The sequence below is a fragment of the Trichosurus vulpecula genome, chromosome 4 (assembly GCF_011100635.1).
Source record: "Trichosurus vulpecula isolate mTriVul1 chromosome 4, mTriVul1.pri, whole genome shotgun sequence".
Classification (NCBI taxonomy): domain Eukaryota; kingdom Metazoa; phylum Chordata; class Mammalia; order Diprotodontia; family Phalangeridae; genus Trichosurus; species Trichosurus vulpecula.
The window spans coordinates 30,248,973-30,268,584 of record NC_050576.1 but is presented as its reverse complement, the minus strand read 5'-3'; the positions used below and the strand labels follow the sequence as shown (position 1 = coordinate 30,268,584).

The following is a 19,612-nucleotide window of genomic DNA, read 5'->3' as shown; positions in this document are numbered from 1 at the left end:
TGCTTCCCACAAACTGTGCTCTGCAGGGATGCTTGGGGTGAAGCTCTTCCAGAGAACTATCAGACCAAGGCCAAATAACCAATCACGTTCAGTCACTTTCCGTGGCAGCCAAGGAAAGAGGAACACTAGCAACCCTGAATTTTCACAGTCGTCATATGCTCCTATAGAGGTACACCTAACATAGAGAAGAGAGTGGAGCTAACAGGCTGACTCAGCACTACAGAGTCTCCCCCCGCCCCCCAACCAGTGTGTTCCTGAACCTAGGCACTGAGCCCCGAGAACCGATCAGCAGCAATTCCCCAGCACTGGAGGGTTTGCAAAAACTAGGGGCTGGGGGAGGGGACAAAGCCAAAACACAATGGCAAGGCAGGAAGGCTCCATCAGACCTCCTCCCCTCTCCTGGTGCTTCGCATGGATTCCAATATGCCCAGAATCCAGAATCTCCTGAAGCAGTCACGCCGGCAGACGTTGCAGGCCATCCCTCTCCCCTTGCCCCTGGTGCTCACTAGCTGGTTGTTTAACTCATCTCCAATCCTAAATGCCTGACCACCTGCAGCTCTCCAGCGGGGCTGAGGGCTGATGACCACCACAGAGTTCTTGGAGCACTAGTGACCCCAGAGGGTCGGGCAGAGAGTGAGTTCTGTAGAGAGGTGGGGATGAGGCTAAGAGATGGTGAGGCGCACATATCATAGGGAATGGTGGGTGGCTGGCACACCAGCAGTGACAGGATCACCACATGAGCAAATGGCCATCCAAGCTCAGGAGCCACACCTGTCATACATCCCATTCTGGGGGTCTTCTTGGCTCTTGGCACACCCCTTTAAGGATGGTCATGTCCATCTGCCAGGGGAAAACCAGGACTCAGGGGACACCACAGTCTGCTGTAGTTGTTCTTAGAGAAGGCTTTCTAAAGGATGTGAGATGAATCGAGATTGGACAGAGGGCAGAATGTCACTGGGCCTAGAGTAAAGGAAAAAGTTCCAAGTGGGCATTAGAGAAGGAGATAATGGCCCAAGTAAAGCTACAGAGAAAATGTGCACAGAGCTACATGCTGGGAGGTTGCTGTGATGGTCTACGGGAAAGGTCATGAAGGCCTAGATTACTGTAGGGTGAGAAGTCAATTATACTTTGAACAACGATCTTTACACTACATCTCATTGACTTCTAATTGAAAAAGATCCAGAGATCAGAAGACACCTGAGATTAACTTATACTATTAATGAAACACAAATTCAGGACGATATTCATACCCTAGGATGTAGATGCATTGGTGCACATAGTAGGCCCTCAACAAACACTTCCTTCTGTGTTTAGATGAAATGTGGTACTGATTAGGAAACACCAGGTGCCCCTTCCTTTTTAAAAATCATGATAAAGAGGCACATCACATTAGGAAGGACTGACCCTCCTTGACCAGCACTGCACTAGGAAGAAACCTGGGTTCAAGTACCAGCTCTGCCATTTACTGGCTAAGTGACCTCAGAAAAGTTACAGTCTCTGCATCCCCCTGTTGGAAAAGCCTCCAGGCCTCTCCAGATTGGAGGTTCGATGTTGTATGGTTTCTTTGAACGTTGCAAGGGACCTTTGAGCTTATAGACCTAGTTCAAGAATTCCCTTTATAGCATACCTATGGAGTATATACAGTGGTTATTCTGACCTGTTTAAACACTTCCATTTAGGGGAGGAAGAGAGAGGAACATGCATTTATTAAGCACCTATGATGTTCCAGGGACTATCCTAAGTGGCTTACAGAGATTTCCTTTGATCCTCCTAAGGATATGGGAGGCAGGTGCCAGGATTATCCTCATTTTAAGACTGAGGAAACAGACAAGCAGCAGCTAAGTAGCTGCCCAGGGTCCCACCGCCAGGAAGTATCTGAGGCCAGATGAGACACCCACGTTGCGCCTTCAGGGCCACTAGTGGGGATGGGGTGAGGAGCTCACTATTGGACAAGAACCCCTTTCCCCCTGTTGAACATCTATGAGTATTAGAAAATCCTACATTCTGTTGCAACAAAATCCTTGGCCTGTTAACTTCCCCTCAGCAGAAGGTGCCGATTCCATACCCTATAAGGCCGCTTTTCAGATATCTGTAGATCGGAGTCTTCTCCACTTAAAAATGTCCCCCATCTCTTCAGCTGCGCCCCCTCCCATCCTCATCATGCTCAGGTTGGGAAAGGTTCCCTGAAAGGCCACTGCCTCTTGGTAGCCACCCTCCAGGTGGGGTCAGTCTGGGTGCAGGGAAGCAGGACCAGGCCCCCACCGTAGGCTGGGCCTCGGCATCCATCCTCCCACCCCACCCCCACCCCCAGCTCTGCCAGGTCCGAGGCTGCTCCCTTTGAAGAAGAAGGAGGAGAAAGAGGACACCAAGGCAGGTGAAGTAACACCCGGGGTAATGGGCAGAGCCCCCCGACACAGGTCGGGGACTCCAAGGCCAGTGCTCTGAACTCTTGTCCACAAACTTCAGTCTCCAGAGGCTGGAAGTGAGACCTCACAGGGAGAAATGGACCTTGATCCTGGCTACGTTCCTTCATGTTGGATCTGGACAACCAATCTTTCTGTTTCCTGGCTCTAGCAGCCAGTGCTTAAAGGTACTGATCAAACCAGTGTTCTCTCTCTGTTCCACAGACCCTCACTAAGGACCTCCTCTGTCTAAAGCCTCACTACTCTGGCATCTGTCAAGTTGGGGATGCAGGGATAGCAAAGTGAGAGCACAAAAGAGCCGAGAAGGACTTGTTGGAAGGTGTGAGGCATTGGGGTATTATTCCATTTAAAGCAGACAAGCTTAGGAGGGTGTCTGCCACCACAAACCAGCCACCCGATTATCGGATTCAAGTTCTCATTAGGAGAATTAAGCGTCATTTAATTTAATTTTTAAATTTCCCGATTTCTCTTACTGTGCTGTATGAGGAAGCCTGGAATTTCCCTGCATTCTACATGAGCCCAATTCTCCTGAACAAAGGGCTAAACACATCAAGAATGGGGCCAACGTAGATGGGTTCGGTGTGTCTGAGGGAGAGGTGATGGGAACTTTCTGCTTCCCTGCTGTTTGTCCCTACAAGTACAGAAGTAAAGTTAGGCCTAATTAGCCAAGTGTGGAGGCCACAAGCTCACCTGATCATGAGCCTCTGCATCCCTGCCAAATATCTGAACAGGCTGTCCCCTCATAGTGAGAATGTACTCCCTCCAAATCTCAGTATCAAAGTGTTCAGGTCAGGTGTCCCCGAATTGCTAGTACTCTCTCCGTTACCTGAAGAATACTTGTGTAATGGGGCGGACAGACCAAGAGGTCCAGTGGGCTCTGCTGGGCTAATCCCTGAGCAGGAGGGACTCGGGGGTATGCACAAACAGTATCTTTTCTGGTCTGCCTATCACAAAGAGTCTTGAGATTGTTTGCTAATCTAAAAATGAAAATGTATTTAAAGGCACTAACCTGGCAAAACATTTGCTCTCTCCATCTAGACTAAATTCAAGTCAGGCTGCTAGAAGCCTCTGGGTGGGGAGAGAGGCCTGGAGCCTCTATCCCACACCTGAGCTGCCACCATGTTGCCCATGAGTCCATGGCTCTGCTATATTTACACACTGGAATGGAGAGCTGGGCCATTAACATTACAGAAGATCCTGGCTCTGGGAGACCGGACACGTCAGGATGAATGTGAATTGAGATAATGATTGATCCTCAGAGCTTTCTGTGGACTGTACTCATTCACATACAAGCTCTATTCACCTCATCTCAGAGCAGGAAGGAAGCTCCCTGACGACAGGGATGACACTTTGTATACCAAGAGACTAGAGACTAACTCAGTGGTGCCAAGTGTACATACTAAGTCCTTAATGATAAAGCTGAGGTGAGCAGGCTCCTTGATTGGCTCAAAGTAAGATAGAGGCAGGCAGGCAGAGAAGGAGGGGCTGAAGTGAACCGGCCTCCCTCGGAGGCCTGCGATTCTCTCATGTTCATCTCTGACAGAGAGATCACTCAATCAGTGAACATTATTTATCCTAGCTCATGACACACAGGAGGCATTTAATAAATGTTTAAGGATTGGCTGGTCACATAAATATCGACTACAACAAAATAAAGCCCCCTCAAAGCACGACTGAATGGAGAACAATGCTCACCATGATGGCTGGGGCACAGAGGTGGGGGACTCTGGGTATGGAATGTTGTCCCTGTTGTCAGCACAGTCATCATGAAGGACAACTGGTCAAGACCAAAACAACAAACCCACAACACTAAGAAGAGCTCCCAAGTCCATGGAACTTGCTAATTTACAGACTTTAAAGAAGGAGCATCACGAGTGATGGGTGGCATGATATGTTTATGCCACTTCACAAAAGGGAAACTGAGGCACAGAGAAGCCAGACGCTCTCTCTCCCCTGTGGAAACAAACAGCAGCTTCGCACTATACATTCTGGAACAAGTGACCAGCACGGCTTGGGTCTCCTCGAAGCCCTCCTCAGCACTTCTCCTGGCCTGGAGGCACTGTGGGATGATGGACTGTGCTCCTGGGTTAGTGGCCAAGAACCAGGCTTGGAATCCTGGCTCCTGAACTTTCTGGCTGCATGACCTTGGGCAGGTCACTCTCCCCTTAGGACCTCCCTGGGCAGCCTAGAGGATGATCTCCATGGTCCGTCCCCAGCCCTAGCTCCCAGGCTCCTGGGACCCCGTGACACAGAGCTGCAAAGTGGAAGGACAGAGGTGACCACTGCTATGCTCAGACAGCAGCAAAACGGCTTTCCTCTGGAGCCGGTTTCTGTCTGAGGCATCCGAGGGAAAGACCAGCCTGGGCCGAGGCTGAAAAGGCCCTTCCATCTGCTAGGAAGCTAAAGCCATCAGCACTGTAATTAAAAGGCAATTACTGTCCCCCCACCGCAATCCCTGGACAGCCATTCAGTCTGAGTGATCTACAGTGGAAAAAAACACAAGTTGGGGCAATTTTCGAGCCCCATTAAGTTTATTCTCTTTCTATTAATTAATCTAACAGCACCAAGGGCTGCTTCTTGTTTTGAAAACACCAGCGTCACCAACAGTGCCCGACCAAAGCTGGCAAGGGCAGGGAGTCTGAAAGCTCTGCCCTCCTCCTCCTCCCTAGCCTCCTCCCCATCCCAGTCCCCACGACTTGAAGCCTTAATTACTTCTGACTGCATCTGTAATTAAAATCTATCACCAGAGCAGGTTCACCTGTGTGGGAGGGTTGGCGGGCAGGCCTGTGTGACGGGCACAAATGAATCACCCCCAGCCAACACAAGGTTGGGGGGGTGACAAACAGCCTGAGAAGTGGGGAATGAAGCCAGGGTGCAGCCAGGAAACAAAGGAGCCCCCCCCCCACCTCAAAAATAAGGAAGACCTATCAGCCACCCAGCACCTTCTGAGAAATTCTTTAAAAAGAAAAGCAGTCTGTGCTGCGTAGAACCTCTGGCCTAAGAGGCAGGGCCCCCAGGCACCCTGGGAAGGCTGGGGAAAATCCCTCCCTTCAGCCAACTTTTGGAAGCACCCTCGGCCCACCACTGAGAGTCCAGATACTCCTGCTCCCTGCACCTCCCCCTCCCATCTGAAAGGGTCACAGGATCACAATGAGGAGGCAGAAGGGTACTTGGAGGCCCCAAATTCTACAGGGGAGCAGCTGAGGCTCACAGACGGTAGTGACTTTCCCAAGGTCAGACAGGTATCAAGAGGCAGATTCAAGATTTGAACCCAGCTGCTCTGAAAGCAAATCCAGTGCCGGCCCTCCCAGCACATCACTGGATTGTTACAAGGGTCATTTGCTTTAGTAAGCAAGATGCAACAAAACCACAGGCATTTATTAAGTGCCTACTGTGTGCACAGTCCTCCTCTGCAGTGGGCAGTAGGGTAGGGAGAACAGAATGCTGGAGCCGTGGGTTCAAATCCTCCCCCAAGTACTTGGGAGTTGTGTGACTGGAGGCAAAGCCTCAAGTGCCTCATCAGGAAAATGGGGCTGATGCAGCAGGGATGGTACAGCTAGCTGAAAGGACCTGGTGCATGCAGAGTGGTCTGTAAACTCTCAGGGATAATCAGCTGCTGCAAGCTTCCATGGTCACTAGAACCTCTAGGCAGGAGATGGGAACCTCTCACCAGCCAGGGTGGGTGTGAACAGCACAGTGTGTGTGTGTGTGTGTGTGTGTGTGTCTGTGTCTGTGTCTGTGTGTCTGTGTGTGGGTCTGTGTGTGTGTGTCTGTGTGTGTGTGTGGTCTGTGTGTCTGTGTGTGTGGGTCTGTGTGTCTGTGTGTGTGTCTATGTGTGGGTCTGTGTGTGTCTGTGTGTCTGTGTGTGTGTCTGGGTCTGGGTCTGCATCGGAGGGGCGTTGTTTCTGTTCTAGCTACAATGAGGAGGAACCAAGACAAGGGCAGGCCTTTGCCTGGGATGCTCCCCCTCCTCCACTCAGCCTCCTAGCTTCCTCCAATATTTAGCTCCAATCCCACCTCCCAAGTTCCCCCTTCTGTCCCCTAGAGCCAGTGCCATCATCTCACATGGTCTATATCTTGTCTGTACCTAGTTACTTGCACATCAATTCTCACTCGGCTGCGAGCTCCAAGAGGGCTGGGGCCATGTTTGTGCCTGTCTTCGTATCGTGCCTAGCACACAGTCAGTGCCTAATAAATGGTTACTGACCGACCAGATGATGATGATAACTCACATGAGGAAGACGCTCAATTCCTCTTAGGTCGCTCCTCTTTCTTCGCACTGGAAACAGCTACACAAAACTGTCGGGAGAGAGCTCCAGAGGGGCCTGAGGCCTCCTGGGTGAATCCGGGTCACCAGGACCTAGGAGAACTGAGCTCCACCCTCCAGCTGAACTGCTGAGCTTACTGTTCACCCCAGAGACATCCGTCTTATCTTGCAATTATGGTGCTGAGTCTCTGAACCCATGCGGTATGATTCCTATGACACACGAAGCTCGGTGAGGCCTGAAAGGCAAGGACAGGTTGCTAGAGTGGGAGGCGGGGTCCTTGGAGACCTTCTGTCTCCAATCCTCCCTCTCTCTCCCCAGGACTTTACAGAAGAAGATGCCAAAGGCTGACAGCAGCAGCCAGTCCGAGGTCACTCAGGGGCCTTCCCAGTCCCGTCCCTGCCTCTCCGCAGGTGACAGGACACCTGGCTTCTAGACAAAGCTACTCCTCCAGCACCAGCAGCCCCTTCCCTGTGTAACCTTGGGAAGGTTCTTCTCGGCCGCCCTTTTCTCCGTCTGTTAAATGGGGACAATTGAAGGCATTCCTAGACAATGCATCTGACAGCCAGGTGACTGAGGGACCATCAGAGCTGCTGCCTCCAGTGCTAATGGTCAGCCACTGCTGCCCCAAACGAGAAGGTCAAAGAAGCAGTTGTTTGTTTTTCTTAATTCAATTCAATATGTATTAGGAGCATGTCTGACAGATGATGAGCTGAGGCTGAGGAGCCAGGAGGTGACCTGCCCACAGTCACATAGGTTTTAAGCACACCACACCTGGGCCTGGAAAATACAGCAGTTGTTTATGTGCCACAGAGCCCCTGCCCTACGGAGCTCACACCCCAGTCAGTCACAGACAAGCACAACACAGAACAAAGCATGCTAAGTGGAGCAGAGAACCTCAGGCCTAGTGGGGCTCTTGGGCAGGTGGAGGAATCCATTTAGGTCCGGATCAGTCCAGGAGCTCATCCAGCCTGTGTCTGAAGACCTCTTCCTCCCAAGACAACCCACCCTGCTTTGGGACATAAGGACTTCCTGGCCTCCATCTCCCTCCCCACAGCTTCCCTTGGCATGTCAGCCACTCAGAGACTCCCAGACCCCTCTCCTGAGACTTCCCTTTGCCAAGCAGACATTCCTGGCTCCTTCTACCAGATTCCAGAGGGCAGCCCCTGACTGCTCCAGTCCCTTCCTCATCTTGGTCACTCCCCTCTAGATATAGTTCAACCTAAGACTGTCCCCTCACCAAAGGCAGTGCAGGCCCCAGGAAAAACAGAAATAACTACAAAGAAACAACATCCAAATGACAAAGTGGCACAAGCCCTGGCCCCTGGTGGGAGGAAACAAGACCACAGCATTCCATGGAGCTGGGCCCGCAGCATCCATTTTGGGAGGCCACCGGAGCTCCCGAGTGGGTGTACCTTGAAAGCCCCCTGGCACCTTCCTGCATTGGAGCAGAGGCCAGCTCTCACACCCAGCAGTTTCTCTGTCTGCCTGCTCCCTGCAAGGGCCAAGCTGGTGCAGATCCTCTGCTGGAGGCAGCCACAATGAAAGCCCTTTGCACCAACAGGGAAGGCCAGTGATTTATACTTTTGCAAAGGTCAGAAAAACAAAATTACCATTTTTTAACACCTGCAAGGAAAATGAACTCCTTGGAATGGATGATTACCCCGTTCTGTGACCTTCCTTGCAGGCTGCGATGAATTTGTCGAGGATGGAATTCACTGAGCACAGATGCTGGGCTGAGGCCCCAGTGAGGGTAGGGGGGCCGCTGTGATTCATTTTATTACCTCCCAACTCCCAGACCCAGAACAGCTGCACGGGCAACGGCCCGTCGACACCTCAGTAGGAGATACTGTGCATCCTAAACCAAGACTCCAGATAAATCCGAGTGTGACCAGACAGAGAGGACCCCAGCCCAGGAAAAAGCCTGCATCTCAGAGCTCCCTCAGTCCGGAAAACAGAAGACCATCGACACAGCACTGAGGCATGACAGCTGCTATACACACACACACACACACACACACACATATCTGATCAACACAACATCTTGTGAAGTAGGTTCTATTATCTCTGTTTTACAGCTGAGGAATTTGAGGTCCCATGGGGTGAAGTGGTTTTCCCAGGATGCCCAAGGCAAGATCCAAAGCAGGTAGGTCTTCCTGCCCACCATGCCACGCCTCCACACCCCTCTCCAGCTGGGGACTTGCAGGAAATGCGGCTGGTTTGGAGTCAGAGTTCGAAACTCAGCTCTGCCACTTACTGGTCCTGGGACCTTGGGAAAACACCTTCCCCTCCCTCTCTAGGTCTCAGTTTCCTTATCTTTAAAATGAGATTGGGCTAGATCATCTCTAAAGCCTCTTCTAGCCCTAAAACCTGGGCACACTTTTACAAAGAAAAAATGTTCAGAGGGCCCTTTGCAAGGCACCAGCAGGAGACAGCTAAGGACAATGACATAAAGCAGATGAACTAGTCAGAGGGGGCCAGGGGCATAAACGGTAGCAGCATATAGCCATTGAGGCCCTAGCCCACCAGGCTGGCCCATGACGCTCCTACAGAACCAGCCACTAGCCAGGTCCGGAAGCAGTGAAGTCTAGAGAGTCTACCATGACGGTGCTGGTGGTGCAGGTGATGGTGGTATTTGGGGGCAGGAATGCTTTGGTTCTTGCTACATCTTTTCAGTAAATACCCCTTTGTAAAAAGCTAACTGATATTAATTGGTTCAATGACATGGAGCATTAACCACAGGGTCAATCTATGGTATGTAGAAATAATACCAATAATTGACAAATGCTATTGGGGAGAACACACCAGAATGGGGGCTCAAGTCCACAGCATTAGAAGAATAGTCCCATCCCCTCGGGGTACCCCTAGAGCCCCAAGGGGGAAATGTAGGGAGCCAGTCCTTTGGGCATCTGACTCTTCAGCCTGAATGGGAATCGGAATGTGTTCCCCCACCTCAGATGGACTATAGAGAGATGATGAAACTGAGAATTCAGAAGTTAGAGGGATGTGTCCAAAGGACACACGATTGACTCCTGTACTCTTCCAATGATACCAAATCTCATCAGTTTAGAAAACAGAGAAGAAAAGGCTGTAACTCGATTCACTGGGTAGTTAGTTACTAAGGGCCACCTACTGCTCAGTGCTAGGGATTCCAAGACCTGACCGTCACAGGGATCATCAGATCTTCTACCTTTCTGAGGAACCTGAAGCCACGCAGCCAGCCAACAATCACTTCCCAGGGACTCCACAGAGTATCCCATTCCCCCCAAAAGAACCAAGCACCATCACAACAATGGCAAAATGTAAAATGATTAGATCACACAGTACAGACAGTGCAAAACTCTAGCATCTATCAATTCTCAAAGGAGAAGAAGGGAGCATGAGTGCCCATGTTCCATTTAGTGGAGAGAGAACAGCCCAAGCACCGGGTGCTGCCTGAGTGAACACAGCCTAAGATCACGCCAGTAACTCTGCCTGTCAAGTTGAGGGATCTGGGGCCAAAGCCAGCAAGATGAAATATAAGTTCTTAACTCAGGTTCAAAACACCAACTTCACAAGGACAAGATGAAGAGGTCTGGCTACACAGCAGTTCTGTCTGCTGGGACAAAGTGGGGAGTTTTGGAGCATTCAAGCCCCATCTGAGATAACAGTGTGACAGATGGACAGAAAAGCTACTGTGATCTGGACTTGCATTAGAAGAGGTGCAGCATCCAGGACAAGGGAAGTAAAGAGCCCTCTGCCCTCGTCGGACCTCTGCTGGAACGCTCTGCTGAGTTCCGCACACCACATCTGGGAAGGGCATTGCCCAGCTAGAGCTTCCAGAGGAGGCCACGCAGGTCAAGGAAGGCATTCATACAACGTATGCCCTAGAAGAAGCCACTAGCCTGGAGAAGAGAAAGCTTCAAGAATTGAACAACCTTCACCTGAAATAAGAATTAACCTTGGGTGGTTTTGAGCCCACAAGTCAGAATGAGGAACGATGAACAGGAATTACAAAGAGGCAGGTCAATGGAAGCAAACATTTCCTAGCAATCAGTAATTCCAGAGTGGAAGCCACCCTACTCCCTCTCCCTCTCTGGAGGTCTCCAAGCAAAGGCTGGATGATCTCCTGGTGGGTATGTTATGGTTGGGATTCTTAGTCCATACACATTGGAGTAGATGCCCCTGAGGATTCTGTGATTGTGGAGGGTGTGTGGCCTTTGGGGATCATACCCTTCCCCCTGGTATGTTCTTTCCTTCTAGGCTGGTCCCCTGGTTCCACTGGTCCCATTATCATAGAGATCAAAATCTACACATCCGAGGTAAGCAGGGAAAAGAAGGGGGTGGGGGATCATGCACAAAACTCGGAGGCTTGAGGCCTGCAAACATATTTGACTAATTTCTCAATTTTGCCGAGGGCCAGCCCTCTCTTCCTGCAACATATGGGAAGCAGATCTCAATGTGAGCTTCTGTTTGGAGATGTTTATCGCCTGACCAGCTTCTTAGTGGGAGGCCAGTTGGAGCTGAAAACCGTGATGAACATTTTAATTTTTGTCACATCCTTTTCTCTCTTTGCAGAGCTGAAATCATAGAAGCAAAGGAATGAAATGGCCCAGTTAAAAAGCAGTGACAACTCCCCCAGGGTCCTCAGCATAGCCCAGAGCAGAAGTCAAGGCCAAGGAAACAGAGGTCAGGGGAGGAGAAGGGCTTTGCTTCCAGGCTCCCAGTGAGCAGCAGCAGAGTCAGGGCTGACCCAGGCATCCAGGCACCAGAACAATGGACGGGGATCAAGTCACCTTTCTGGGTGTTGGCCTCACCACCAGCTCATCCTGTGACCCAGCTGCCTCTGCTGTAAGATGCATTTGGCTGAATGATCTCCAAGGTCCCTTTAAGCCTGCTCCGCTTCTGATCCAGGGTCATTTATAAGTGGAAGAGGACAACAATAGTGAGTGCCTTAACCTTCTGAAAGGCCTTCCCAATAACAGTGGATTTCAAATTCTCATCATAGCTATCCTGTCAAGCAGGGAGGGGTATAATCCAAGCCATTTTAAAGACAGAGAAATAAGGCCTAAAGACACAGGATCACAGGGTGAGCTTGTGGCCAACCCCCGGTCAGGATTAGAACCCAGGATCTCTCTACTCGCCTTTACCACCATCTTAGCAGCTGACAGGTTACAAAGGACTCATTATCACTCCAGTCCAGGGAAGGTATTAGCACTGCCACTTTACAAAGAGGCAGATGGGCATCACCTGGTGTTAACAGCCAGTCCAGGAATCAAGTTCAGGTGTTCTGACAGCCACTGTCAAAGACCTGGGTGTCATTCGTGGGTTAGGCTCTGGGAAGATTCGAAGGGATATGGAGATCAGATACAGCACGGGAAGGGGGTGAGGGCATCTGAGAGGGGAGCAGCATTTGAACTGAATGATAAAGAATGGGCAGGAATTCAGGAGAGGAGGAGGAAGGAGGACACCCCCTCGGGGGCCCAGAGAGCTCCCATGAGCTCTTATTCTGAGGACTGCCAGAGTATGTTGACTGAGGGAATGAATAAATAACTAGTTTTTTTATTTAAATTTATTTATTTAACATATTTGGTTTTCAGCATTGATTTTCACAACAGTTTGAATTACAAATTTTCTCCCTCCCCCCCACTCCAAGATGGCATATATTCTGGTTGCCCTGTTCCCCAGTCAACCCTCCCCTCTATCACCCCCCTCCCCTCTAAGCACTTCCTATGGGCTAAATGCTGCAGACTGGGAGAGAGGCTGGATCTGGCATTTCACAGGAGATGGACTTCCAAGGGAAGAAATTTCTTCTACCAATGTAGGCCACTTCTGCTTTTCTTGAGACCTGGGAGGTCAAGGGCCTCACTTGGAGTCATGGCCAGATATGTCAGAAGTCTTCCTCAAAAGCAAGACAGTTCTCTCCCTCTTAGAGATTACGCTGTAGGCCGGGGAAGGGAGCTATGGTTCAGGAGGCCAATGAGCATGATGAGGTGCTTGGGTGCCTGTGCTCAGACCCCAGTTCCAAAATCACATCTCTCCCTAGCCTCAAAACACTATCCCTAGCAGTTTCTCTCTAGCAAGGCAGGACAGCATGCCCTAGCAAAACACTTATCTCTCTTCCTGACACAGTAGCCAGCTGTACCTACAGAATTTATTAGTTTGACCAGTTGTGTACATGCTGAACTGGCTGTGTACTGGGCCATAAAAGTATTTACTACTCATTGACCTATCATATGCATGCTAGACCTAGACATATGTATACTCCCTTACATTTATCTTGTCTGACAAGACATTGATGGGAGCAGCCTGGGTATTTCCCAGTCAGCCCTGACCGTTAGTTGACTTAGTGACATTTCAGGCCTAAAAACACACCTCCATGTAGGCCCACCTTGGGCTATTTCTCAGTGAACTCTGGGTAAGATACCTGCGCAATAGATACAAAAAGTGCATGTTCCTTTAAGAACTGACCACCCCTTAACCACTCCCTAGTCCCACCCCAAAACACGTAATTAACATATTTGGCACATGTTTCACCCCAAAATATCCTATATAAGTTTATCTGCACCCCTGTAAAGTTGCAGGTTCCCTAAGAACTCTAGCCTGCTGAAAAGCATAATAAATCTCTGCCACCTTGACTTAAAGAATGCTTGAGCACACAAATTCATTCCAGATAGCCCTGACCCTCTCCAATACTCGGGTCCTTGAGGGGTGCCCCCCCAAAGACCCTGTCTGGGAACTCCAGTCTTGGGGTGCCTGGACCTCACCTCCCTGACCCTCAACAAGTAGAGTCATAGCCTGATAATCGTGAGGTCCGAATACTGTGCCCAGAATGAGAGAAGGTGGAAATCAGGATGGTGCGGGGATATTGAGGAGGGGAGAGAGACAAGGGCATTGACATGGCATAGAAAGAGCCAGAGAAGAACATCTGGGTTGTGGTGCATGTGGCAAGCTCTCCCTGATCACCAGAGTGTGGCCCCATGGCAGAAGCTGGAGAGGCTAAAGGTCCAGAGCACTGGTGTGGCTCAAGAACAGTGGGTCCCCCATGGGAAGAACATAAAATAAGCCTGGAAAAGTAGGGAAACACCAGGAGGCAGAGAGCCTTGAAGGCCAGGCTAAGGAAGCAGCCAGCAGACAGGTGAGAGTTTTGAACAGACAGGCGATGTGACCAGAGAACAAGCCGGTGGGCAGGTATATTAGGAAGGCAGAATTTATGATTTCAAAGAGAATCTCATATGTGCCTAAAAGGTCCGGAACCACAGGATATAAGGAATTCTCTAGGCAGAAGGCAGGAGAACTAAAGCATGTATTTACACTCCACAATAACAATCCCACAAACCAGCGTCCCCATTTTGATATTTTCATCAAAAGCTTCCAGGCCCAATAAGTCCGCCTCACAAGAGTAACTAGGAGGCCACAGAGAAGCGAGATGGTATAAGGCAAAGTCATATACATGCTTCCCCTCTACGGTAAGAAGATTACCCACTAGCCTCTAGTCAGCTCTGCTACCGGCAGCTCAGCTTTGGCTGTAGGTGTCTCTGGCTCCAACCGGAAAAGGAAAGGAGGATCTTCAAGCTGTCCTCTCCCCTCTTATAGAGTTTTTGACATCATCAAGCGCCGCCTGAACGACCAGGGCCGATTGGTTCTTGACTTGGCCCCTCCCCCAGCGTAGACCACGTTAACACACCTCCCCTCAGCCAGCGCCACGACTCATCACACAGGAAGCTCTGGTCCTGCCCCGGAAGAGCAAGCCCCAGCGTCCAGGGAAGCTCAACGAAGCGAGCTGAGTCATTCAAAGAAAACAAAGTCCATTCTGGCTACAGCAGGGCATGAAGGCTGGAGCAAGGGGACAGAGGAGGTGACCAAGTGACTTGCCAGGAGGCCCTGGGCCTGGTGGAATGGCCTCTCTAGAAACAGAATCAGCCCAGAGTGAAGAAGGTCTCTGATACTCATTGATCCAAAGAGCCTCCATGTCCACCAGTCACTGTGAGCCACTGGGACCTGGCTCCTCCTGAGTTGAGAGGCCAGAGAGGAGGGTCAGGCCAAGCAGCGCTTTATTTTTTCTCTTTTTACCCCAACCATGAACCAAACACAAGGAGAAGACTGCAAACACAGCTGTGGTTTGGGGACGCTCTCTGCCAGAGCTTTTAAGCTCATTAAACAATGATTCATACAGAGGACACCTTCTCTTGCTTAAAAAAAACATATTTAGGATTGTTGATATTCTTCAATATTTAATATTCTCCACTTTATACATAATTCAGATAAAATTTAATACAACTTCCTGGCATAAGTTAAACATTCGTCATTCTCCTTACACAAACTAGAATAAAGCAGGCAAGGGGGCACAGCAGATGAGAAACGAGAGAATCCTAAGATGAGAAGGGCCTTCAAAGCCATCGACCCCCCTGAGGCCCTGGAAAGGGGAGTGACCGGCTGCAGTCACAGTAGCAGAGCCAGAAGCCAAAGCCGGTCTCCTAACTCCATCATACAGATACAGAGAAGGGGCCTCGGGATGCCAACACCTGCCAGCACTGCTCCCAAAACCCCTGCTCCTTCCCCCCGCCCCCAGAACAGGCAGCTTTAGAGTTGGAAGGGACCCTGGAAACCAGCTCTGCCCACCTCCACCTCAGGTAGAATTCCTGAGAGATGGTCCTTCATTGTGAACACATGGGAGCTCCCAGACCCCAGGGCAGGCCAGGAAGAAGGCTCCATTCTTCCACCTTGTTCTCAGTAGGACCCAGCTAAAGAAGCCAAAGCCTTTTCCACAGGCTGGCTCTTCAGGTGAAGAGCTTGGACCCTATACCCTCCTTCCACCCTCAGTTTTCACCTCTCTAGACATATTCCAAGTACCTTCAGGGGATGCTTGAATGGTAGGGGCTCTGATCCTGCCTTCCCCTGCCATCCCACCCCCCACTGCCTCCCCCTGCCTTGGCCTCCATTCCCATCCTCCAAATTGTCACACACCTCTCGGTCTCCTCCTGAAGGGAGTCAGCAGAATGGAAGGCAGACAAACTATCTGCTCTGGAGTCAGGACGGGGGGTTTGGGTCCTGGCTGGGCCACGTTCTTGGCATTGTGACCTTAGAAGCAAGATCACTTCTCTGGAGCCTATTTTCTCATCATCTACAAAACGAGCGTAGCAGAACTTCTATGACAAAATTATCTCAAGTCTATAGGGAAAAGAATGCTTTGGAGACATCAGTTATTATTGGCTGTCAATGTCTCTCTTAAAAAGCAGCCCCAAGATGTAACACCCTCGCTTTCAGATACAAGTCTCAGAGAGGTGGAACCATGTGCCCAAGAACACAGAGGAGGTTGGTAGGAAGGTAAGGACACAGATCAGGTCTGCTGGTGTCCAACCACAAGATGACCTTGCCAGGCGTCAGTGCACTGCTGTTATCAAGCCTCCCCTTAAGGCACAGCTGCTGCAAGCCAGGCTTCTGGGGACAGTGGGGACAGTGTGGACAGAGAAAAGAGGGCCCAAGGCCGACCCTTAGGAGACGCTCCTGGCAGAGATGTGACCTGTAGAGAGAGCCAGCAAAAAAAGACTGAGAAAGAATGCGGTGACAAGTAGAGAAGAGCCAGGAGAAAGCAGTTATCAAAAAAACCTAGGGGAGAGGGTAGCAAGGAGAAGAGGAGGGCCCACGGTGTTGAGGGCTGCAGAGAGGCCAAGGAGGATAAGGCTGAATAAAGAGATCCCTGGTAACTTTGGAGACAGCAGACTCAAGACACAGTGAGATCTCGGGATGTCTCTGTGATGGCATCATTTCTGTGGCTTCTCCTTCCTAATCCCAAGCTGACAGTGTGCTCCCAGCCACCACCGACCCCTCCACGGCTCAAATGCTCATTTTCTATTCTTCAGAGATGTGGCATTTTGTGACTTGTGGCCTCATAACCCGTGGTATGGCTGTTAGCCTGGCGCGTCATAAGGGAGGAACAAGTATTTGTTGAATGAAATTGAAATGACCCAACATGTCTTATGCCCTTGAAGAACAATGGCTGGACTTGGAATTAAAAGGTATGGATTCTATCGATTGAGGACTAGCTGAACAACTGCGACCCATGAATGCAAATGAATAGTATGACAGTGTAAGGAGAGAGGAGCCCAGAAAGACTTAGATGAACGGATGCAACGGGGAGAAAGCAGTGCCAGGAAAGCGGGCTACACAATGACAACTGTAACGAAAATGCCAAGAATGGTAACGAAAACAAAGACAATGAAAACCACCAAGAACAAGCAGGGCCCCAGAGAAGAGTCAGGAGACAGGATGGAGATGAGCAAGAGAAGGCACAGGGAGGGGCCTGGCCTTTAACGTCACTGCTCTCTCACTGTTGTTTAATTTTATTGATTTTTTCTTTTCTTCATCATTTTCCTTTATTAAAAAATTCTTTGTTCTTAGCCCAGAAGCTGGATTCTTTGGGTTTATCAAAGAGTAGATTGCTATACTCATTGACTACTGCATCACGTACCTATCCTATTCCACTGATTCACCACTCTGTTTCCTAGCCAGTATCAGGTAGTTTTGATGACTGCTGCTCTATAGTACAGTTTAATATCTGGTGTGGCTAGGCCACCTTCCCTAGCATTTCTTTTCATTAATTCCCTAGATATTCTAGACCTCTTGTTCTTCCAGATGAATTCTGTTATTATTTTATCCAGCTCTGTAAAATAATTTTTTGGTAGTTCAATTGGTATGGCACAGAATAGATAAATTATTTTGGGTAAAATTGTCATTTTTATTATATTAGCTCGGCCTAACCATGAGCAACTGATATTTTTCCATTTATTTAGATCTGACTTTATTTGCATGAAAAGTGTTTCATAATTATGTTCATATAGGCCCTGGGTTTGTCTTGGCAGATAGACTCTTAAAAATTTTATAGAGTCTACAGTGACTTTGAATGGAATTTCTCTTTCTATCTCTTGCTGTTGGGCTTTGTTAGTTATGTATAGGAATGCTGAGAATTTATGTGGGTTTATTTTATATCCTGCAACTTTGCTAAATTTGTTTATTATTTTGGATATGAACAGGCAGTTTTCAGAGGAAAAAATTAAAGATATCTATAGGTACATGAAAAAATGCTTGAAATCACTACTGATTAGAGAAATGTAAATCAAAACAACTCTTAGATACCACATCTCTCCTGTCTGATTGGCTAAAATGATAAAACAGGAAAATGATAAATGCTGGAAAGGATATGGGAAAATTGGAACATTGTTACATTGCTGGTGGAGTTGTGAACTGATCCAGCCATTCTGGAGAGCAATTCGGAACTATGCCCAAAAGGCTATAAAATCGTTCATACCCTTTGACCCAGCAATACCATTTTAAGGGTTGTATCCCAAAGAGATCACACAAGTAGGAAAAGGACCCATATGTACAAAAATATTTATAGCGGCTCTTTTTGTAGTAGCAAAGAATTGGAAATCAAGGGGGTGCCCATCAACTGGGGAATGGCTGAACAAGTTGTGGTATATGAAGGTAATGGAATACTATTGTGCTATAAGAAATGGGGATGATACAGACTTCATAATGACCTGGAAAAACCTACACAATATAATTCTGAATGAGGGGAGCAGAACAGGGAGAACATTATACACAACCACAGATATATGGATTCTGTGATGACTAACCTCGATAGACTTCACTCTTCTCAGCAATACAAGGTGCAAAGACAACTCCAAAGGACTCATGATGGAGAGAGCTATCTACACCCAGAGAAAGAACTATGGAGTCTGAATGCAGATTGAGGCACACTTTATGCTTGCCTTTTTTTTCCCCTTTTTCTTCTCTGTTTTTTTTTTTTGGTTTTGTTTCTTGTTTCTCATGATTCATTCCATTGGTCATAATTCTTATTTACAACTTGACTATTGTGTAAATAAGTTCAATGTGAAGTCATATGTAGAAGATATATCGGATTCCATGCCATCTTGGGGAGGGGGGAGGTGGGGGAAGAAAATCTGGAACTCAAGAGTTATGTGGAACTCAGTGTTGTAAACTAAAAATAAAACATCTTAATTAAAAAAATTCTTTGTTATCAGAGATAGCTATCAGAATGGGAGGAAGGGAAAAGTAAAAATCCTGGTGATATCACAACAAAAGATGCCAATAAAAATCTGTTTTAATAAAAGCTCTGGGTTTAGTTCCTGACTCTGCCCCCTTCATAGCCTTCACTTCTTTGAGACTGGGGACAGTATTCTCCCACTACCCACCTCCTAGGGTCAGGGTCCCCCTACAAGATGCTCTAGCACGCACAAATTAGTCAAAGCCAAAGTTCACTAGTGTCCCAGTCTAAGGGGTGGAAAAGGGGTTGTGTTTCTGGCACATTCACGAAACCTACACCACACAAGACCCATGGAGCATCATCCTTCCTAAGTGCGTATGTGCATACGCACACATGCACACATATACACACACGAGCACACACACAGATGAGACTGGCTCCACAGGAGGCCACACACAATTCATAGACAAGGGACAAGACTCCAAGAACCCCAAGGATGCAGAGGCTCCATGTGGTTGTCATGACCCCAGTGATGAGGACAACAGAGCCCAGAAGCAATGAGCCAGTGCCTCTGTCACCTTCCTCCATCTGAGGGCCATGGGGGTAGGCACCTCAGCAGCAAATCCTTATGGCAGCCACCTCCACCCTGTCACAGTCACTTACAGCCAGCCCAGCCTAGGATAGGCCTGGTTCTGTGTCCCAGAATCCCTGATGCTCCACACGGAAAGGGGCTTGGAGGCCAACACACACAGCGACCACACACCAATCTCTGTTCCCCTCCCTCTCCAGCTACCTAACAGTGTTTATTCTGTATATTCTTCTCTAGAATAATAATAACAACAGCCAGCATTTCCATGGCACTTTAAAGTTGGAGAAGCGCTTCACATTATCTCCAGGGATCCTGGGAGGCAAGCGTTATTCTAATGCCTATTTTACAG

The 19,612-nt window shown here is 49.0% G+C and overlaps 1 protein-coding gene across 2 annotated transcripts in view; it reads right to left on the bottom strand.

Annotated features, from left to right (window-relative positions):
* The window catches only part of AGBL4 (ATP/GTP binding protein like 4), a 799,994-nt gene that overhangs the window by 522,346 nt on the left and 258,036 nt on the right, over nucleotides 1-19,612 (bottom strand). The gene's annotated exons all lie outside the window — the stretch shown is intronic.